The 23,912-nt window shown below is 39.9% G+C and overlaps 1 long non-coding RNA gene and 1 pseudogene across 1 annotated transcript; both read left to right on the top strand.

The window, feature by feature from the left end:
* The first annotated feature begins 1,612 nt into the window (after window positions 1–1,612).
* LOC121753240 lies at window positions 1,613–4,691 on the top strand. Its single transcript, XR_006040364.1, has 3 exons — window positions 1,613–1,716; window positions 2,746–2,839; window positions 4,218–4,691. It is a non-coding gene; the product is annotated as an uncharacterized LOC121753240 (long non-coding RNA).
* Window positions 4,692–13,668: 8,977 nt separating this feature from the next.
* On the top strand, window positions 13,669–21,014 carry LOC121752795 (annotated as a pseudogene).
* Window positions 21,015–23,912: the final 2,898 nt, after the last annotated feature.

Raw genomic sequence — 23,912 nt, 5'->3', positions numbered from 1 at the left:
TGAATCAAATATCGAAAAAAAATACACTACAACTGTTAGCAATAATTAGGATCCCCTAGAGTCAAAATCATGCACCCGTCAATGTACGCACTCCAAGTCAGCGAGCCAAGTAGCAAGCGACGTCGTCAACATGACGCGACGAAACCAATGTTGCTGGCACGTAGCGAAGTCCACGTCATGAACAAACCTAGACGCCCGTAACGACTTGTAGCCCCTGGCGGTTATAAGCCAGCCATCATATTGTGCTGCCGCCACGAGCATGTTCTTGCGCAAGGCAAGTGTTGGTAAGAGCATCCACAACGGCGAGCAGGACGACGTCCGTCCGTGCTAGCGGCACGAATACACTGTCCGTCGCTGGCACGGCGCTGCTCGATGCATCGAGCATGTCCATGCAAGCGAGCAGGTGACGTGGCAGCGTGTGATTGGCCAACGGCATAGACGTTGGCAATTTAATTTTTTTTTAAATCAGATTTTAATTAAAAAATCGAATTAAAAATAAAAAAAAATTATTTTTCCACTTCCCAAAAAATTATATCCATTTTCTACCCACTTTTAATTTTTTCAATTTTTTTCCCCAAAACTACACATTTTCATCTATAAATACCCCCACTTTCACACCAAAAATTCACGCCACACTACACAATTATCATCCAAATTCTCTCATTTTCATTCTCAATTCTCATCCAATCTTTCATTCACTCTTACTCTTACAACAAAACAATGTCCGGCCACGACGATCACCCCCCGGGCTCCACCGGTTGGAACCCCAATTGGTTCGGTTCACAACCGTTTCCTAGTCCGGAAACGGAATTGTAACACCCCAAATAAATGACCTTAGTCGGAAATTGATTTTCCGATTAGGAAACCGGAGAATCGAGACTCTTGTCGAATAATTCGATATTGAAAATAGTGGTTGGAAATGTGAAAATGTGGTTGGTCTGTATATGTGCTAAGTATGTTGGTATGTGATATTGCTTGGTAGATGCCATGTGGAATTCTTGATGCTATGGAAACGTTAATTCATAATTGAGAAGGAAATAAATTGAAATATTAAAGTGTATGATTAGAAAGTGATTAAATGAAAATTAAGTGTTAGAAAATAATATAAGGTTGGAAATGGAGAGATTTGAATATATATATATATATATATATATATATATATTAAGAAGTGTAAAACTTGTATATCAGGTTTTCGGTGATTGTTTCGACGACGAAAATGGCCAAATTAATTAAAATAATTAATGAGGGGTATTGTAGCTTTATAATTAAGTATTATGAGTATAATTTGAATAAGATTAAGAAAGAAATTATGATTTATACGATGTTCGTGTAGAAAATTCGATAGAAGGGCATTTCGGTCTTTTTACACTAATTAAATCAATTCTTTCTCTTTATTTGGAAAATGCCGATTTTTACTCATCAACTAGGAATGAAATGGCTGCAAATTTTTATCTTAATTATTATTAGAGAAGTATAGAAATAAGGCTTTACAAATGGTTTATTTGAATGTTGCCAAGTGTCTCAATTTTAGCCATGAAAAATGCTAATGTTGGGAGACTAACTTAAAAATATGAGATGTCATCTTTCTTCCTCATTTTTCTTCTCTACAAAAATCGGCAGCAACCTCTCTCAAATCACCATAGCTATTTCTCTCACATTTTTCTTAAGTTTATCGGCGAATCGAACGTGTAATCGCGTAATCGGGACTTTCTCGAGGTATCTCTCTCTGCCTACCTTATATTTATAGCATTTAAATAAATGAAAAGTAGAGGATGGAGGGCTGACAGGTTTGGAATAATTGGGGGGTTGTAGGGGGGAATGATTTTAATTCTTGAATAGTTCATGAATAAGTGGTTGTTGTGTAGGTTTAAGCATGTTTTGATAAATTATTTAGAACCTATTGAACTCTAGCATAAAGATTTCATGAGGATTGAAAATACTCATTTAATTTTATGGTTTTTATGACTAAATATCTAGCTAGATAAAATATATGGTTAGTGAGATGATTAAACATAAATGGAAATAGAATTTGATATAAATGTTTGAATCATATTTAATCCCTTGTTTTTCAATGATCTGTTCCGAATTGTTCGGCATGTGTAGAACAATGAAAATTATGGTTTAACAATTTTTAAAACCCTGTGATGAGTCTAGTAATGCCATGAATATTTTGGAGAATTTTGGAGTTCGTTTAGTACATCAATCAATTGTTATAAAAATACATCTATAACTGTCATAATTTTCGTAACACAGTCAGTTTTTTTGTGTTTTATCTGAATTATTCAGAGTGCTTGAGGTAGAGGTAAATTTGATGAAGAAATTACTAAATTGACTATAAGGTATCTAGATAGTGTTTGAAATTTATAAAGAATTTACAAGTACTTTTAGTATTTATAACAATTGATTTGAAAATGCTGCTAGAAATTGTCTGATTTTGGTAGTTTGTGAGAAAATGGTGATATCTCTTAAATCATTAGGAAGTTTTGAATAAATCTTGTTGGATTATAAACTAGACTTCTTTGGGTATTTTTAAATGTCAAAGATAGTCTCTAAATTCTTCTGAATGAAGGTCGAACATTAATGATAAATCAGTCCAGTGCAGTGGTCATGTTGAAGATAAATGAAGAATTATAGAAATACTTTACATTGTACATATAGAATATTAATTAAGAATAAATGAGAGAGTTTGGCTTATATGTAAAATTATATTCTATATGGATTAATGTATATTACAATGCTATCAAGGTAGGTACGCCCAATTATTAGCCATGTCAAAGAGTAAGGGGTTGGAAGAAAAAGAATCATCGAAAAGAAAGGTTTGGAAGTAAACACCATCCAGGTAGCATACTCAGCACTTTAAAGGCCTAATTCCCTTGTGTACTTTTACGTGATAATTAAATGTTCTTATGTGTTTTAAGTTTTTATATGCGAATATGTAACTTGCGAACTCGATGAATTATGATTAATTATGGAATAAGAGACTTATGAAGTTAACTATGAGGGGATAATGAGTTGTTGAATGGGTTGATAATGAAATATGGAAAGGGAAGAGTATGATGGTGATTGTAAAGATGGTTAGATAAATGTGGAGATGGGCGTTAAGGTGAATGTGATAAGTGATATATGTTGATGAGAGGTATACAAATATGATTACTTGTGACGATGTCTGATCTATCTGTGATGATATATGATTGTCTGTGTTGATGTGTTATTTTGAAAATTGTACTTGACTGTGCTTGCGCCCCGTGCTTGAGTGTGTTCTGTGGGTACAATTGGCATGCCATAGGACAGCAGCGCTGCATTATCTGTGATCTCTCGTCTTCTGGATAACCAAAGCGAAGATCTTCTGATATCTGTTTGAAATCTGATCTGTCTCTATATGCACCCTCGGGTGATCTGATTATCTGTCTGCACCCTAAATGGGTGGTCTGTGCGGAGTCCTCTTGAGAACAAAAATCCACCTCTGAATCTGATTTTGTTTCTGATCTGATCCGCGTACCCTAGTTTGTCACTAAGCACATGAAAGGGGCTATGCTTGTTATGGCATGCAATGATGTATGTGATGTGTAGGTGTGTTGGCATGTGGATAAAAAATGCAGTATGTGTTTTGATATGTGAGAATATCAATGATTGGTATGTGTGGTTCTATGCATGATATTGTGCGAACTAGCATATGTGATCAAAACGTGTAATAATGCGTGAATATCTGGAATATATATATATATATAGTAACTTTGATATGATGTGTTGATATCTGGACTAAGTAATTGGATTTTGTTATGTGATTCTATTCAGTTCATATACTTGTGTTAAGAGTTTAAGATTTTGTTATTGTGATTTAACGACTAGATTGATCAAATATAAGTGATGATATATGTGACAATACGTGTGTGATAATATATGAATTTATATGAAACTTATGTTATAATTTGATAAGCTAATATTTTATACATTAAATGGATTCTGTTACATGATTATGATGATATATGATATAAATATTGAAAACCTAAGAACTTGCAGACAATGTTTATGGCGTATGCGAAGAATCGTATTACTATACACTTTTGTGGACATAGTTTGGAAATTTGACGTCGTGGATGATTGATTTGATTGTTAGTACAAGTATATTGATATGATCAGTGATAAGGGTAACTTCATGCATTGGTTAGGAGGATAAACTCATGCATTTACGGGGTCTAACGCATTTTTTAAGCCAGGTGTGTGGAAGATATCGCCAGGCTAAGGAAGAAAGGAAAACAATTGCCTAGCGAAGGAAATTTGGCAATAAAGTGAGCATTATGAAGGAAAAATAGCCAGACGGAAGAGATCGCTAAGCTGAAGGGTAGAACAGAGATTTCAAGTGAAGGCTTCTAGAAGATCCCCTCCGCATCTATATAAGAGAGAGCATGCAATTTACGAAAAAGAGGAGGAGGAGAAAATTTTCTTTTGGCTCTCAGCTCATTCGCACACACTTCTACACACTTGGGTTTCGGAATTTGAGAGGGGTTCGGGTTTTACTTTCGATTTGATGTTGCGTACCACCGTCCTCACGTAGGGCGAAGAAACAATTTACTGTTTTCATTTCAGTTTCTGCTGTGAATTTCACCGAGTCTTAGCTGTTCGAAGCTCGGCTTTTGCTGACTGTTGAAGTACTATTGATCATTCTATGCAATTTCTATTTTCTGTTATGATGATGTTGATTTCGAGTATGGATGATGTTTGTTTCTGAGTTTTTAGTTGTTTACTTGAATGGACACCGTGAGACATTTGATCACAACAGGGGTGATTACAATTGACTATGTGAAGTCAATAGATAATCTAGTGGATCCGCTAACCAAAGGGTTAAACCGTGATCAAATGAATAAGTTGCTAGAGGGAATGGGTTTGAAATCCACAAACTAAAGAATTATCATAGTGGTAACCCAACCATGATGATTGGAGATCCCAAGAACTCGGTTCAAAGGGACAACTAAGCTATGAGAGTTCATGAGAAACACTCAACTATATCTATTCCCTAGAGAGCAATAGAGTGTTGGAAAGCTTGCCTAGTGGTGAGGCTAAGTCTATGACTTTAATGACTCCTAAAGGATCTCGAGGAGATTAAGTTCTCAAGGAGACCGAGTAGGGCAAGATACTCGATTAGGAATCAACTATATAAGTGTGAAGTGAGGCCGCTTCAAATAACACACTTATGAACCCAAAGTGGTATCCGAGGCCGCAAAGGACACAAAACGTGAGAACGGATGAGGTTGAGGTGTTTAAGCGTTAACACCATTGTCTCGGTGCACGCCGTGGGGGATTAGTTCAAAGAATCGCGCTACTAAGCCGCCTATGTATCCGATGGTGTCGACTATGGAGGGTTCAAAGCCAACAACTACCTATCCTTATGCTTATATACCTCTCGAGGGTTGAGCTTGTGTCTGCATGTATATGCATTTGGCTATTTCCACTCATGTGGGGGATTGTAGAAATCATGGAATAAAATATGCCCGGTCAATGGATTTTGAACAAATAATAAATGTGACAAGACATCTAATTTTGTGAAATTAAATTATATAGCGTCGATCTACATTTTACACAGATAAATGTAGTATATTCACTTTCTCAAATCCGATTTCCAGTGAGTGAGAAATAGTGGATTAAAGTTGGGCATGATTAGCTTTAATTAAAGCTTGAAGTTTGAGCTTAGGGAATAATTAACTAGTGTTAATTATCCCATATAGGAGAAGTGACACATCTTTTAATGTGCTTAAATTAAGTGACTTTATGTTACTTAATAATTATAGTGGACCAAGATGGGTGAAAAAGCCCACACGCGCGCACACGTGGGCGCGCCGCCGCCGCCGCCCGCCTGAGCCCGTGCCCGTGCTCGTGCTCGTGCTCGTGCTCGTGGTAACGGGCTTCGGGCTTGGTCTCGATCTCGATCTCGATCTTAGACTTGGATCTTGGCAATTGGTCTTTGGGTGGTCTTTGGGCTCGGGTCTGGACCCGTAGTAATCTTTTTAGACCACCGCTGAGTTAGTCCAAGTGGCTTGACACATCATCAAGCGTGGCATAGTCAAAGCCTACACGGCAGCCACGTGAGAAATCCACACGCTCCACACACGGAAGGCTTGTAACCGCCGACGGTTACGAATGAGCCATGATGAGACTTTATGGCTTGGTTGACCCTGCATGGTGGCTTGGCCTATAAATAGGCTAGCCATTCCACTGCATTTTACACATCATTCACAAGCTTAATAGCATAAGCTCTCTCCCTCTCTCTGCATTGTTTTTCTGTCGAAAGCTCTGTCCTCTCCTCCATCCAGTTCACCGGAGCTCTGTTGATTGCGGTGCTGCTTCACCAGAGACGTAGTCATTTTATCTTTGGGGACGACACGCCAAACCGAGAGCACTACCAGGGCGTATCTCGTCTTGCGGAAAGAGGCCTCCTCGACTCGGCTAAACCACTGTTCACGGTTACTGTTTCGAATTTCTCAATTGTAATTTCATTTCAGTTTCCCCTTTTGTATTCCTTCTTTTGGGTTGTATTACGCCCGGTTGTATCTCTTGTAATCCAAGAAACCAACAGTCCCAGATCACTACCTCCTTGAGCGAGATGCGAGGAAATGAAGGAACGATTCATGCCTCAGTAAGGCCACCAGATAGAGCTAACATTAGTCAGATTACTTTAAGATCTGGGCGAGGTTATGACGGTCCAGTGATGAGGATGAATGAAGAGACAACCCCCACGGAAGGCAAGGAAGGGAAGAATTCAGCTTACGAACTTGGAAACTCGAAGGAGGGCAGCGCCGTAAGAGGAGATGACCTTCGGGGAAGGTGATTGGGAGAAACCGCTACCTAGAGAAGCTGAACCATTTTTCCTAGACCCAGAGCCAGAAGCAGAGAATGAATTAGCTGGAGGATCTACAAGTGCTGGGAAACAATTGAAACCATTTCCTCACCGGGGAGAGGCTAAGAAAAAGAAGGATGAACCGGTGGATTTTATGGATATTTTTGGAAAGTTGGAGATCAACTTACCGTTCTTACAGGCTTTGAAATTGCCGGTCTTCAGCAAATTCATCAAGGAGTACATAGCTGGAAAGACAAGACCCAGTGGGATGATCTTGATTAGCGAGAACGTGTCAGCAGTGATTCAGAAACGCAGGAGGCCTTCGAAATGCACTAACCCAGGTATGTTCACCTTACCCATTTCCATTGGTGATGTCAGAATTGAGCATGCTATGTGTGATTTAGGGGCATCGATAAATGTTTTACCGGTTTCCATATACAAAAAGTTGGTAGGAGTAGGAATGGCAGATACAAAAGTGGTGATCCAATTGGCGGATAGGTCATGCATCTGTCCAGAGGGAGTTTTGGAAAATGTTATAGTCAAAGTGCATGATTTTCTGTATCCAGCAGATTTCCATGTTATTAAAATGAGTGATAATGAATCTGCTGAGTCTAGCGGCGTGCTTTTAGGACGACCTTTTCTGCGTACCGCTAAGACTATTATCGATGTCTTCGATGGAACAATATGCCTAGACTATAATGGGGAGAAATATACATTTAGCATAGATGAAGCAATGGAGAAACCATTATATGCAGAGAATTTGCATGTTATCGATGTTATTAACCCCCTGGTCCAGGAATACCTTGACCGAGTTGATGCAGGAGCAGATTGATAATTCAGAGTTAAGTCACTCCATTGACAGAGAAGTAGCTGGTTGGTGTGAGGCAATGCACCCCTGGTTTCAAGGCACAGTCGGCATGAGAATTCGTTACCCACCCCAAGGTGGGAACGTTTAAAACAAGCTATTCCAAGGGCTTCCATATTAAGAACCGCATCATCTGCTTCGCCCAGACGTTTATAAGTTACAACCTGATGGGGACATCCAACTCTGCCTTGACCACGACAGACCTCTACTTTACTTGGTGCATGGAGAAAGGTGTTAAGGTACACCTGGGCTACTGGTTGGCTCAAGCTTGTCATCAGATGGCCGCCAATCCTTCTCGCCACATGTATACTTGTCATCTTCTCGGTGCATACCTCCAGCATAACATAATCATGAAGATAGCCAAGTTCGCACCTGAGTTAATCATGTGCGAGCCCCCGGAGTCATTCAGCGTTGATTACTTTTTCATCAAGGGGTTACTCTACATGCACGGGAAGGACGTCTGTTTCTATGAGGTGGGAAGGATGGAACCCCAGGTGAAGTCGAAGCAGGATGGTGTCGAAACAGTGACCAGCGTAGATTATGAAGAAATGAAGAAGGAGATGGGCGCGATGCGGAAGGAGCTCGGCGGGGTCCGAGAGGAGATGCAGGCCCTCAGAGGGAGCATCACTGACTTGGTGGGGAGGTCATCCGCGCACAGTGATAGCATGGCGGAAGCTGTTAAGCTAATGATGATGATGACCAGTTGGCTGGAGAAGATGTTTCCCCAGCCCCAGAAGAAGCTGCCCTCTGGACCCAGCAGCGTGTCCCAGCAGCCAGGGCAGGGAAGCTCTTCACTTCAGCAACCCCCACCAGCGTTTAAGCCCATGTTAGCCCCATCTGCATCGAAGCCCTTGTCTGTGAAGAAATTTACGTCAAAGCAAAGTGAGAAGGAAGGAGAGGAGCCGGCTAGAAAGAAAGTGAAGGTGACCCGCCCCTACGTTCCACCCCAGTTTAACTCCCGCGGGGGCCAGACCCCGAATTGAGACCTCCCCCAATGACCAAGTAACTTTTACTTTTTCAGTTTTTATTTTTGTTTTCTTTCTTTTTTTATGTTTATATGTTTGTCGTCCTGAGTTTGTGCTTTTGTGTTTGTTGTTCCAGCATGCTTCATTTTGTATATATGCATATGTTTTCTCCCACTTAGCCCAATCTTTGGTCTAAGTGTGAGAAGTTTGTGTTTTTCTGGCATGTTTATGTTTGTTTTGTTCTAATTTCTCTTTTATGTTTATGTTTTGTTTGCATTAATTGCCTTTTCCCCCCTTCACTAGGATAGCTTGGGGACAAGCTTGAGTGAAGTGGGAAAGGGAGGGAGTTAGGGCAGTCTGTGTCTAATGTGAATAGGAGTCTTTAGGTCTAGGTTTTATGTTTATCGCATGAGCTAGTGAATACAATAAGGCCATATTCTCTTAGTAAGAGCGATTGAAGATAGGATGCATGTCAACTTTGATGCATTTTTCCTTAATAAGCTGAATTCGGTTTGGATGAAGTAAGAACGAGGATGCCTTAGATAACCTAGTTGTGAAGCCCCACTATAAAAGTAAGTTATAAACCTATCCACTTTGAGCTAACATGTATAATAAAAAGGGGGCCGCCACTGGATGTTTAGGGAGAAGAGTCTGAAGAAAAAAATTGGGAAGAGGGTTCTGGAGGTATAAGTTGGACGAAGTCCAGAAAATGAGGTATAAGCTGGACGAAGTCCAGGGGAGAAATAAAATAAATATTCGGAGGTATAAGCTGGACGAAGTCCAAGGGATATGAAAAAAATATATAAAAAGGGGAAGAGAAGGAGAAAAAATCCAAGGGCAGGAAGCATTAGTAACCTGACCCATGAATAAAAAAAAGGAGGGGGACTTTAGGTAGGAGAAACTCTCATAACCCGAAGCATCAATGGTGTGGCAATAACTTAAGAGTGAGTCGATCATAACATCCCTGGTGAGGAATGAGTGATCAAGTGAATCCAACAATTGGGAAGTCAATAGGCTATCTTGACGAACTGACAGGCCGATTAGGTAGAAAAAGGAAAGGGGAGGATTTCGAGACTGTAGATGATCGGATAGACCTTAAGCTTGTGGGGACAGCTGCCTAAAAGTTGAAACTAGTTCATGCCTTTGTGTTTTTCTTTCAGTGTTTATTTTCTCTTTGTGAGTCTGTTAGTGTGTCTAGGTCTAGGAGTTTATGTCTGTAAGATCGATCATAGGATAACCATGCATTGAAATTCGCCTTATTTCTATTTCTTGTTTTTATACTTGAGGACAAGTATTGTTTAAGTGTGAGCAGTTTGATAAGGCTAATTTCATGCATTGGTTAGGAGGATAAACTCATGCATTTACGGGGTCTAATGCATTTTTTAAGCCAGGTGTGTGGAAGATATCGCCAGACCAAGGAAGAAAGGAAGACAATTGCCTGGCGAAGGACATTTGGCAATAAAGTGAGCATTATGAAGGAAAAATAGCCAGACATAGGAGATCGCTAAGCTGAAGGATAGAACAGAGATTTCAAGTGAAGGCTTCTAGAAGATCACCTCCGCATCTATATAAGAGAGAGCATGCAATTTACGAAAAAGAGGAGAAGGAGAAATTTTTCTTTTGGCTCTCAGCTCATTCGCACACACTTCTACACACTTGGGTTTTGGAATTTGAGAGGGGTTCGGGTTTCACTTTCGGTTTGATGTTGCGTACCACCGTCCTCACGTAGGGCGAAGAAACAATTTACTATTTTCATTTAAGTTTCTGCTGTGAATTTCACCGAGTCTTCGCTGTTCGAAGCTCGACTTTTGCTGACTGTTGATGTACTATTGATCCTTCTATGCAATTTCTATTTTTCGCACTTGATCTGTTGAATTGGAGTAGAATCGTGGTTGGTTTGTCATTGATCGGGGCAGATTTGTTGAATTGGTGTTTATGGAGTTGTTTTTTGTTGTAGTTGAGTCCGGATTGCTTGGATCCGGAGTGGATTGAGCGTCCGACGTGTGGGTCTGAAGCAGAGTTGTTTGATTGTGCATGAATTTGATGACTCGTTTCTGTGTTTTTGTTTCCCTTCGTCTAGTATACGTAGATCTTTTCTGTTTCCGGTTAATCGCCAATTTCCGACATCCGAATTATTATATTCTGTTTGAATCTAGTTATTTGCTCTGTTTTCTCCATGTTCGTATTTGAATCAGGTAACGAGATGCAAGTTGTTGTTAGTTAAATTCATAGTTTGTTATCTGCAGCTTTTGATCCGTACTTTACTGTTTCTGGGAAATGGTCCACACTGCATGTTTACTTTCTGTTTAGCCAAATTAGGTAGTCGTTTAGTAGGTCAAGGAAGTTTGTTCGAGGTATTGAATTTAAGAATGTGTTCAACGTTTTCATGCTATTCTCTATTTCCTAGGTCTAGTGTTAGATTTTATTCCTAAGTCTAGTAATAGTTCTCCTCAACCCAAAATTTGCGTGGCAGCAGCCAATCACTTTTCCAGAATCACCTAAATGCCTTCATACGCATCCATCTTCGTGGGATCGATCCCTACTTCCCTATACTAATTTATAGTATAGCGGGTTGAGGGTTTTGAACGCGGAATTTGTGTGTCCGACGACCGAGACTTCCAGGATCCTCTGAGTTTATAGACCTTGTGATCTAGCGGATTCTCTGGATTTGAGAAGCTTGACCTAACACAAAAGTGCACACAGTTCTTACGCACACAACAGACAGTTCAATCAGGTAATGGATAAGTAAAATGCTAATGAGTTAAAGATAATTCAAAATATTTGTCTATATGTATGTGTTTGATTATGAGAAAATGTTGGTGATTTATATACGTGTTAATGTGTGAATAATAATTGGTGATGTGCATTTTACTTTGATATGACTCATTGTTGATTTCTGGGCATGTGATGGTTATAGGGAAGATACTACCTAAATTATGTTAGAAATTAATAAAATGATAATAACATGATGAAGGTGGTAATAATTGGTAAATAAAACAATGATAGGAATAAAACAATGATAGGAATTGTTAGAATTTTAAGTTGTATGATTATTACTTGAAGAGAATTTTGGCTAAAGTGCTGAGTGGGCTACAGGTTAGTTGGCATTGGAGAGTACCCGTCGAAGTTGTTCATGTCTGTCTCAGCGCTGCATCCTTGGTGGGTCACTGAGCTCTATTAGAGATAGGTCTTTTATATTGTTAGTTGTGGCATGTTAGCACTAAATTTTATATTAAGTTATTTCCGTTGTAATTTTAAATACTAAAAAAATAATTTAAATATTTGGTTTTGACTGGTTCAGAAAATGAAAATTTTAAATTGCCATACTTTATGGTACCAGAATTGTGACATCGCCTATTCGGCCTGCAGACGTTGGGTAGAGGTATTACAGGAATATTTGACCCCTCCTCAAACCCAAGGTTCGGAAGTTCCGGCAGCCTTACCCGATCGACGACCAAGATGCCCCCGAAGGGAAATACGGGTGGACACCCGAGCCTAGAGTGAGGTCGAGCAGCCCCTCCCAAACTCAGACTCCTCCTACTCGCGGTGTCCGCACACCGTACACTCCGGCGGAGATGGAGCAGTTGTTCAAAGCATTCTTGTCAATCTCCGAAGATCCGGAGATTGGCACGAACCAATCCGGCGATCATTATTGGTGGCGCATCTGTCGCCGGTACAATGAAAAGCGGCCAGCTGGAACAATCGAGCGCAACAAGAGTATGGTGCGCAACATCATATACAGAGCCAACGAAGAAATCCAAAAGTTCCAGGGATATTACCTCCAGGAAGAGCGGTCGGCGGGGAGCGGCCGGAGCGAGGTCGACATCATCAGTTTCGCCTTGTCGACCTACCAATCCATGAAATACAAGCCGTTCAAGTACCTCCACATTTGGCAGGAGACGCGGTCACATCCGAAGTATAGGGGAGGCGTAACATCCTCCTCTAGCGGCTCCTCCAAACGGTCAAGATCGGTATCCCTATCCGACGACGGCTCTGAAGACGTGGCTAGCCAACTTTTCGGAGCTAACTTGGGTAGCCCCGACGCCGGCCCGAGCAGTTCCCAACGCCGACCGCAAGGAAGGAAGAAGGGGGCGGCCAACCGCCGTCGCGCCGCGACTCCATCCGCCCCCAATCCCGAACCCGCTCCCGCTCCCCATGTGCCACTTCAACCCCCCACCAACTCATTGTGGGGGGTTTTGGCCCAACTCAATTTGGCCGATAGGTCAAATATGACCCTCGAGCAACTTCGATCGCATGTGGCGATGATACAGGGTCTCCAAAAAACGTTGGAGGTATTGTCGGATGATGATTAGTCTTCACCGGGGCATTTTTACACTTAAATTGTGTAATTTTTATTTTTTAGTAGTTTAATTATGTAATTTTTATTTTTTAGGATTTTAATTATGTAATTTTTATTTTTTAGGAATTTAATTATGTAAATTTTAATTTTATTGTAATTTGTAATATTGTTCCGGGTATTTTTAATGAATTTTAATTTTGTGGAAATGTTTTTATTTAAATTGAATAATAGAATGGTGAGACCTTTGTGCTCGTCTTTGCGGAAGAGCACGGATGTCGGTGTTGTGCTCTTACCTAAGATCAGGCAGAAAGAGTGGGGCCGGACTCACATCTGTACTCGCAAACAAGAGCACGAATATGGATGCTCTAATGCTCTCAATAGTTAGGACCTTCACTCCATCAGTGATTTCTAATAGCAAAGCAAGGCTACTTTAGTTGCAACTTGCAAGCAAAGCCCAGGTAGGCCAAAAGCAAAAAGCAAACGCCGTGTTAATTAACGTACAAGTTGCAAAGCAACATTCACGGCTTTTTGAGAGAATTGCAAATAACACGTGTGTCAATCCTTTCAATTCACGCCTCCCTTAACCATATTTTATGCATATTCCTCGTGCTCTTTTCCCCTTGAAAAATTATTTAATTATTTGGAGTCCTATAAATCACCTCCCTTGCACCCCATTTCTATCTCATCACATTTGTAGATTCTTTTCCCCATTTCAATCTCATCAAATCTTAAGATTCTTTTCCTCATTTCAATCCCATCCTTCTACAGAGAAAAATGGCTTCCGTCGATTCCGGCAGATTTTCCGGCGGCAGGTCGAATTTCTCGCAGACCTGCAGCCTTTTGAGGCTGTATTTGAAGGAGAAGAAGGGAAGATTTGGCGAGCTAACGCTTGGCTTAACTTGAAAGGAAATCAAACGGAGCATAAAGAATAAAGATGATAACAACATGATGTATTTTCAACAAGAACACTTCATATATATTTTTCATTGGATTGAATGTAACCAGATACAATACATATATTCTTGATTCGAATCATCCAGAACATTGCACTCAACTACTTTAACAAACTCTGCAAAGTCTCTGTCTTCTTTATTCCATTGAGCAACACGTCTCTCCAAGTACAACGGTGGTCCTCCACCTTAGCTGGCGTGCTCTGCTCAATCACAGTTGTAACTCGTGCGAGATCTCGGATTGGTTCTTTTGGCGCAACGACCTTGGTTTGTTTATCACGTGCTTCTGGCTTTGTCGCCATACACCGATAACCATGCCCAGCAACCTCAGCATTGTGCGCAGCAGCCTGACCAACTCGGCATGCTGCGACTTGATCAACAGCTTGATCAACATGGCATCCAACAGCTTGATCAACTTTGTCAGCAGTAGCTTGATCAACTCGACGTGTAGCGGCTTGATCAACTTTGTTAGCAGCGGCTTGATTATTCTCACTTCTAACACGCCCCCTCAAACTGAGTGAGGCTAAGGACACAACACCTAATCTCTGCCTTAGCTTCACGAAGGGTTGATGGCTTAAAGGCTTGGTAAAGATATCAGCAATCTGATCAATGGTTGGCACATGTCTGAGTTCCAGTTCCTTGCTCAAAACCTTATCTCGAACAAATGATCAATGGTTGGCACATGTCTGAGTTCTAGTTCCTTGCTCAAAACCTTATCTCGAACAAAATGCATATCAATCTCAATATGCTTGGTTCTAGCATGCATGACTGGATTTGAAGCTAGTGCTATGGCACTCATGTTGTCCACCCAAATTACTGGGTTGCTTTTTTTTTCTTAATCTTCAATTCTCCCAGCATAGAAGACAACCAAGTCACCTCCGAAGCTGCTTGAGCCAAACTCCTATATTCTGCCTCTGTGCTGGACCTAGCCACAACAGTTTGCTTTTTAACACACCAAGAAACAAGATTTCTTCCATGATATGCACATACTCCTGTTATGGATCTTCGATCATCCAAATCAGCAGCCTAATCTGAATCAGAAAAAAGCTGAAATATCTCCAGTGTTTCTCATTATTTGAATTCCATAGTCCAGAGTCGCTGAGAGATACCTCAGAATCCTCTTCACAGCCTTCCAGTGTGTGTCCAATGGTTCTGCCATGTATTGGCTGGCCTTGTTCACAGCAAAGCTGATGTCTGGTCTGGTAATGGCAGCATATTGCAAGGCTCCTACAATGCTTCTATAGAATTTAGGATCTGAGACTGGAATTCCAGAATGTTTGCTGAGTTCTGAGCTAGACACCATTGGAGTTGGACACCCTTTTGCACCCACCATGTTAGCTTTCTTTAGAAGATCTTTGATGTAGTTAGATTGGCACAAGTGAAGACCTCCATCAGTAGTCTTTACAACCTCAACTCCAAGGAACAAGCTTACCTCCCCAAGATCTTTTAAAGAAAATGAGGAATTTAGCTGAGAAATGACAGCAGTGATTGAAGACTGAGAGGATCCAGTAATAAGCATGTCATCTACATAGATGAGCATATAGATTATGTCATCCCCTCTCTATCTGATAAACATAGAAGCATCAGATTTGGATTGAGAAAATCCCAGCTTGAGCAGAGTAGCATGTACTGTGAAAAACCAGGCTCTTGAGGTCTGCTTCAAGCCATAGATTGCCTTGTTAAGCTTGCACACCAAATGAGGGTCACCTTGTTCAAAACCAAGTGGTTGTTTCATGTAAATATCTTCTTTCAACTCACCATTCAAAAATGCATTGTTGACATCAAGATGAGTCACAGCCCATCCAAGAGACACTGCCAGACTGAGTATGATTCTAATAGTGGTAGGCTTCACAACATGACTGAATGTTTCATTGAAATCAAACCCAGGTTGCTGAGAAAATCCCTGAGCAACTAATCTAGCCTTATATCTGGCAATGGCTCCAGAAATATGCAATTTAATTTTGAACACCCAAGTACAGCCTATAAGGTTCTTGCCCGGAGGAAGTGTTGTCAAAATCCATGTTTTATTGTTAAGAAGTGCATTAAATTCACTCAGCATAGCAATCCTCCAGTTAGGAATTAGAAGAGCTTCAAGAGCAGATTTTGGAAGAGAATGTGAAGCAGAAACAGTGAAGATCTTAGGCCTAAAAATTCCAGATTTTGACCTTGTAGTCATAGAGTGGATAGGCTGAGTGGATGATGGGGCTAGATCAGAAGGAGGTTCAGATATGTGAGAGTCAGATGAGTCATCCAGCTGAAAAATGAGACTAAGCTGACCTGGTGGAGATGAATCATTGTCCGAGTGTGACACAGAGTGTGGAGAAACTGATGAAACATTCTCAGTGCGAGTGGAAATGGCAGGAGTGATAACAGGAAATGAATGACAATGATCACATGAAGAAGAAGGAGCCGCATTGATCTGGGAAGAAGAGGAAGAAGAAGATTGATATGGAAACACAGACTCATCGAATATGGCATCCCTAGTCACAATGACTTTTCCATCTGGAAGCAGTACTTTATATCCTTTGTGAGATAGACTATATCCAAGAAAAGTTCCCTTAACAGACCTAAAATGAAGTTAATGGTTGTTATAAGGCCTAGTATGGAGAAAGCACAAACAACCAAAGACTTTCAGGGATGTGTAGTATGGCTTGGTGTGAAAAAGGGCTTCATATGGTGAGACATTGTTGATCACTCTGGATGGCATAAGATTGATCAAGTGTACTGCAGTTACAAATGAGTCATCCCAGTATTGTTGAGAAAGGAAAGAGTGAGCTAACAAGGCCAAGCCAGTTTCTACAATGTGCATATGCTTCCTCTCTGCAAGGCCATTTTGTTGCAGGGTGTATGGACAAGACACTCGATGGATTATCCCACTCTCTCTCAGGTAAGGAACAAGCCCTTGAAACTCACCTCCCCAATCAGACTGAATAATTTTGATCTTTGATCCCAAAAGATTCTCACTCATTGCTTTAAACTCTCTGAAGACTACAGCAAGATCACTCTTGTTCCTAAGAAGATAAATCCAAGTGAACCTAGAGTAGTGATCAATGAATGAAACATAGTAGAAAAAACCATTTCTAGACCTGACAGGAGAGGGTCCCCAAAGGTCACTATGCACAAGATCAAGAGGTGCATTGTGTTGAGAAAGTGATTGATGATATGGCAGTTTATGTGATTTAGAGACACAGCAAGGATAACAAAGTGCATAAGCTTGCATTGCATTAAAATGAATATTACAGCTGTTGAGAGCAAGTTTGACAATATCTAAAGTAGGATGTCCTAGTCTATTATGCCATAGAGACAAATCTAAGCTAGAAATATGATCAGAACTGCTGTTGGAAGAAGAGTTGCACAGGCTCAAGGAGTGAACAACTGGAATGTCTGGACTAGAATAGGAACTGGGGACTTTTCCTCGCTTGATTGGAGAGTGATCTACTAGGAAATGATATAGGCATCTTTCAAGTGTTCCTCTAAGGACAACTTCCTTGGTGCTCAGGTCCTTAACAAGACAGAAATTTGGATGAAACTCAAAAAAGACAGAATTGTCTTGAGCAAATTTAGAAACACTCAAAAGATTTCTAATAATGCTAGGCACATGTAAAAGGCTCTTAAGATGTAGTTTTCTGGAAGATTCAGCTAAGTGAGATTTAATAACACTTTCACCAATATTTTTAATATCAACAACAGATCCATTTCCAAGCAATAGATTCTTACCTTCAGTATACTCATTGCTCAAGTTGAGGTTGCTCAAATCATTAGAAACTTGATGTGTTGCTCCTGAGTCTGGATACCAGCTTGAAGAAGCATTGAGGCATAGCTAAATTCAGAGGGAATTCCAACAGAGAATGAACCTGATGGAGATCTGGGCACTGACTGAACCAGATGTGCTGAGGGATTGAAAAATCCTTGATTCTGTTGGTGTGTAGAGCTTCCTCTGAATTGCACTTGCGGTGGAGTAAAATTCTGCTCAAATCGATGCCAACATTTTGCTGCAGAATGTTCAGGCTTTTCACACAATTGACAAATGATCTTGTTGCTTCCTCTGCCAAGGCCTCTTCCACCTCTGCCTCCCCTATGAAATCTTCCTCCAAATCCCCTTCCACTTCCTTGCTCAGATCTGTTGTTATTGAAGTTCTGAGGCTCTCTCTTTTGGATAGAATGTTGTTGCACCAGATTTAAGGCAGGCTGAGATCCATCTGTGTTGGTGGAGTTGCTTCTAGTTGACTCCATCCTTGACTCAAAGCTGAGCAAGAAGGCACTCACGTCACCTAGACTCCATGGATCTGTTCTGGAGGTGATTGCACAAACCGCTGGATCATAATCTTGTCCAAGGCCACCTAGAATGTGAAGAACCTGCTCTGCCTCAGAAATCCTGCAACCAACGGAACCCAGCAGATCAAAATAAGTTCTCATTTTACTGAGAAAATCAGTCATTGACATTCCCTCTTTCTTCAAGTTTTGCATTTGTTGTCTATATTGCATCACTTTGGCTGTGGAGCGGCTTGCATAGTTAGTTTCCAGAGCACTCCATATGTCTCTTGCTGACCTCAGTCCTACCACCAAGGTAATATCACTCTCTGATAAGGAAGAAAGAAGCCATCCAGCCACTCTCGTATCTTGTCTCTGCCAGCTTATGTATGCTGGATTAGGCACCATGGTCTCTTCATCACGACCTGCTATCAGCTGTGTCATAATCTTGTCCAAGGCCACCTAGAATGTGAAGAACCTGCTCTGCCTTAGAAATCCTGCAACCAACGGAACCCAGAAGATCAAAATAAGTTCTCATTTTACTGAGAAAATCAGTCATTAACATTCCCTCTTTCTTCAAGTTTTGCATTTGTTGTCTATATTGCATCACTTTGGCTGTGGAGCGGCTTGCATAGTTAGTTTCCAGAGCACTCCATATGTCTCTCGCCGACCTCAGTCCTACCACCAAAGTAATAGCACTCTCTGATAAGGAAGAAAGGAGCCATCCAACCACTCTTCTATCTTGTCTCTGCCAGCTTATGTATGCTGGATTAGGCACCATGGTCTCTTCATCATGACCTGCTATCAGCTATGGTGGTGGATCCTCTTCTCCAGTGATGAATGATTCTAGGCCATAGCCATACACTACAACATCGACCTGTTGCTGCCACATGAGGAAATTTCCATCAGTGAGCTTGACTAAAATTGGAGGAAGTTGGGAGAAAATAGGTGGCAATGTTGCCACTGGTATGGCCTCATTAGTTTCGGACATTTCAGATCTGAAATTTAACGCTAAGCTATTTGAGGTGAAGAGTCAGGATCATACGAATCCTGCTCTGATACCATGAAAGGAAATCAAACAGAGCATAAAGAAGAAAGATGATAACAACATGATGTATTTTCAACAAGAACACTTCATATATATTTTTAATTGGATTGAATGTAACCAGATACAATACATATATTCTTGATTCGAATCATCCAGAACATTGAACTCAACTACTTTAACAAACTCTGCAAAGTCTTTGTCTTCTTTATTTCATTGAGCAACAAGTCTCTCCAAGTACAACGGTGGTCCTCCACCTTAGTTGGCGTGCTATGCTCAATCACAGTTGTAACTCATGCGAGATCTCGGATTGGTTCTTTTGGCGCAACGGCCTTAGTTTGTTTATCACGTGCTTCTAGCTTTGTCGCCATACACCGATAACCATGCCCAGCAACCTCAGCATTGTGCGCAGCAGCCTGACCAACTCGGCATGCTGCGACTTGATCAACAGCTTGATCAACATGGCATCCAACGGCTTGATCAACTTTGTCAGCAGTAGCTTGATCAACTCGACCTGTAGCGGCTTGATCAACTTTGTTAGAAGCGGCTTGATCATTCTCACTTGTAACATAACCCCTACCTCTACCCCCGAAATAAAAGGTACTAACTCGTCCTATGATAAAAGTCCTATTTGATTTCGCGGATTTAAAAAAAGGTTGAATAGTAATATTATCTAAAATTGATGAAATGTAAGAGTTTATTTATCATTTATAGTAAAAGTGAAATAATAGTTGAGAGTCGATTAGATTTCTTGTTTATTGATCGGAGATGCTAATCACAGCTGATTTGATCTACAGAGACGATGAATTTTCAGTCGGTGATTGAGAATAAAGCGGCGGAGGTGGAGACTGCACCGATGACAATATTCTACGGCGGCAAGGTCATGGTCTACAATGACTTTCCGGCGGAGAAAGCTTAGGAGATCTTAGTCGTAGCTAGCACCGCCACTGCTCAGCCGTCTCTTGAGTCTGGTAAGCCATATAATTAATTATATATCCAAATCCTCTCAATTATATTTCTGGTGGAATATATGTCTAATAAAAATTATATGTTTTTGTTGGAAAAAAAAGATCGTGAAGAATCAAGAAGCGGATTTTCCTACAATCACAATTAATAGGGAAGATTAGCAATTGATTTTTACCATGTATATGAATTAGGTTTAGGGAAATGAATCTTACCTTAATTGTATCATTCTTGAAAGCCTATAAAAAGGCATGTACATTTGCTCCACAGTGAATAAGATCGAATGATTCAATCCCCCAAAGACTTCTTCAAAACCTATTTTATCATGGTATCAGAGCGGGTCGCCGACTGTGGGTCATATTTAACCGACCCAGCAGTATATCTGGCTAAAAGCGAAAAAAATGACTGACCCAGCAATATAACTGGGCTGAAAATTTGGGCCAGTGGTCCAACTGATCGAAAAAAAATTGGGTCGATTGTCCAATCGATCATAAAAAAGTCCAACCCCTCCAAGATTCACCTTGAAGGGTTTGAGGGAGGGTGTTGGCAATTGAAACATAAAAATGAATATAATAATATCCCACATCGGTGTACACAAAGAGCTTAATCCCTTATATAAGTCTCATGGGCCTCTCCTCTTATCACCAATTGGTTTTAAGATGGAACCCATGGATTTCTATTAATTTTGGTTTGCAGATTTACCGATTGCTAGAAAAAAACTCTTTGGCCACCTTCTTGGAGAAGAGGCGAGACAGGATCACCGGAAAGGCGCCTTTGATTTACCCACCAAGGAAGGCAACGCCCAAGCCGGAGGCCTGGCTTGGATTGGCGCCGCGCAACTAGCACACTACAATTCATGAATTTTGAGGCACATGGATCAATTTTTTCTTTCTTATCGCTTTACCAATTTTTTGTGTTTATTTACATGCTACTGGATCATTTTTCTTATACTATATCTTTATTTAATTTATTGCACTTTGGAGTTATTTAGAAGTGTAGTGGTAAACTTTCTTAATATCATTATAATAGAACTGATTGCAATTTACACACCGACAATTATTTTTTCCTTATTTAAACCCTCTATTTAATTAATTGAATGGAGTGGTTAGCACGATTTATTTTTGTGTGCATAAAAAGGTGTCCGCAGTTACAAAAGCCTAAGGGCATCCACTACGCGGCGCGCCACCGTCCCGCGTTCCGTAAGCCTAAGGTCATCCACTACGCGGCGCGCCACCGTCCCGCGTTCCGTCGCGGAGGGACAGAACGCTCGCGCGACGCGTTGCGACACGCCGTCCCGTCCCGCGGCCCGTGCCTGCGAGACACGGGACGGACTGTCACGCCACGCGCCGTGGCGATGTGGCGCGCCTCTGCGCCATGCGTGACGCCCACTCGCCGGCCCGCGAGTGGGCGTCGTCACGCTGACGCAATAAATCAATTTTTTTATAAAAAAATCGAATTTAAAAAAAATACATTTTATTTATAAAATTTTTTTTTATATTTAAAAACAATTTTTACAAATAAATAAATACAAGAAATTCGTAATAGCCCACATATATTTGATGGGCTTGCGAATTTATGAAACTTATTCTTTGTTGCTTCTCTTTTATAGAGACAACCTTGAATGTTTTATGTTCCACTTTCGATGTGGGACAAAGTCATTCTTGGTTGTTTCTCTTTTATAGAGACAACCTTGAATGTTTTATGTTCCACTTTCGATGTGGGACAAAGTCATTCATGGTTGCTTCTCTTTTATAGAGACAACCTTGAATGTTTTATGTTCCACTTTCGATGTGGGACAATGTCATTCTTGGTTTCTTCTCTTTTATAGAGACAACCTTGAATGTTTTACGTTTCACTTTCGTTGTGGGACAAAGTCATTCTTGGTTGCTTCTCTTTTATAGAGACAACCTTGAATGTTTTATGTTTCACTTTCGATGTGGGAAAAAGTCATTCTTGGTTGCTTCTCTTTTATAGAGACAACCTTGAATGTTTTATGTTCCACTTTCGATGTGGGACAAAGTCATTCTTGGTTGCTTCTCTTTTATAGAGACAACCTTGAATGTTTTATGTTTCACTTTCGATGTGGGATAAAATCATTCTTGGTTGTTCTTCTTTTATAGAGACATCCTTGAATGTTTTATGTTTCACTTTCGATGTGGGACAAAATTATTCTTGGTTGTTTCTCTTTTATAGAGACATCCAAGAATGATTTTGTCCCACATCGAAAGTAAAACATAAAACATTCAAGGATATCCATATAAAATTGTATTTTAAATAATGTCATTTTTATTTTTTTAAGATTTTAATTATGTTTTTTTTTAATTTTAATTTGTATTTTTATTTTATACTGTAATGTTATTTTAATTTTAATGAAGTGTGTTTGTTTTAATTGAATTGTGTTGGAAAAAAATAAAAAATGAAATTGAATGAATAGTAATTTAAGGGACGGAATAAGGGACGGTTAAGGGACGGAGCGTTGCAGGTTCCGTCCCTTAGTTAAGGGATGGAGGAATAAAGTACAGTGGGATCCTCAAATAGTAGTTTAAGGGACGGTTAAGGGACGGTGGGGGGACAGCGTAGTGGATGCTCTAATACGTATAGAGATAAAAATAATGAAAGGGTAGATGGAAATATATATGATACTCCTATTTCCTAATACGTGTCTCACTTTGATCTGCCATGAATTTTCTCACTTTGACTTGACACGGAAATTTAAAATATATAAAGTGCCATGAATTTTCTCACTTTGACTTGACACGAAAATTTAAAATATATAAAAAAAAATAGATTGAAAAAGTTAGTGGTACATGAGTTCTACTTTTATTAGACTAATCAGACTAAAAAACTACTCCATCCGTTTCTTATTAATGGATGCGCTTCTTTTCGGTAAAGTGTTTAAAAATAGTGTGTTAAGTAATAATGAATAAAGTAAGAGAGATATTTACTTTTTGCCAAAAATAAAAATGACTCAATTAACTTGAAAATTCCAAAAATAATAAAATGACTTTAATAAAATAAAACGGAGGGAGGAGTACATTATTAGACCAAAATAATAAAATGACTTTAATGTGAAATTGGTAAAGTAAGAAAAATAAAAAGAAAAAATAAGTAAAGTAAGAGAAATATAGAGAAAATGTATGTAAAGTATAAGAGAAAGACGAAAAAGTAGAAAAAATATGAGAAAGAAACTTTCCATTTCTAGAAATGGGACTTGTAGACATCCCAAAATGATCAAATGAGACTATTTTTCGTGGACAGAAAAAATAGTTGAACATACTATGTCGTGATACCATCTTGGTACTAGTGTTTTCTTTTTTGAAAATTACTCACTCAGCTAAAACTGTCACAAAGTTTTAATTATTAAGTTTGAATAATGTACTCTCTGTGTCCTCGAAAAATAGATCACATATGCCATTTTTTGTTGTCAATGAAAAATAGACAAAGTTTGAAAAAGTACTCCACATTTGCTACCTAACACAATTAAACACTAGTAATAATATGAACTCCACATTCCCTTCATTCTTACTTTTTTCCAATTCTACATTAAAACATGTGTCATTCACAATATGGTCTATTTTTCGTGGACGGAGGGAGTAATATTCAATGAAAATAAGAGTAAGCTAAGTCATATAAAAAGTCTAGAGTCTTTGTCCTAGCGGCAATGAGTTTAGACATTATTGTATGAGGTGCCGAGTTTGAGCCCAGGAGCTAATTTTTTTTAATAAAAAAGTGAATGAAAAA

Source organism: Salvia splendens, chromosome 10 (genome assembly GCF_004379255.2).
Source record: "Salvia splendens isolate huo1 chromosome 10, SspV2, whole genome shotgun sequence".
Taxonomy (NCBI): Eukaryota; Viridiplantae; Streptophyta; class Magnoliopsida; order Lamiales; family Lamiaceae; genus Salvia; species Salvia splendens.
Note: the sequence above shows the minus strand (reverse complement) of the source record. Positions and strands in the feature narration are given on the sequence as shown.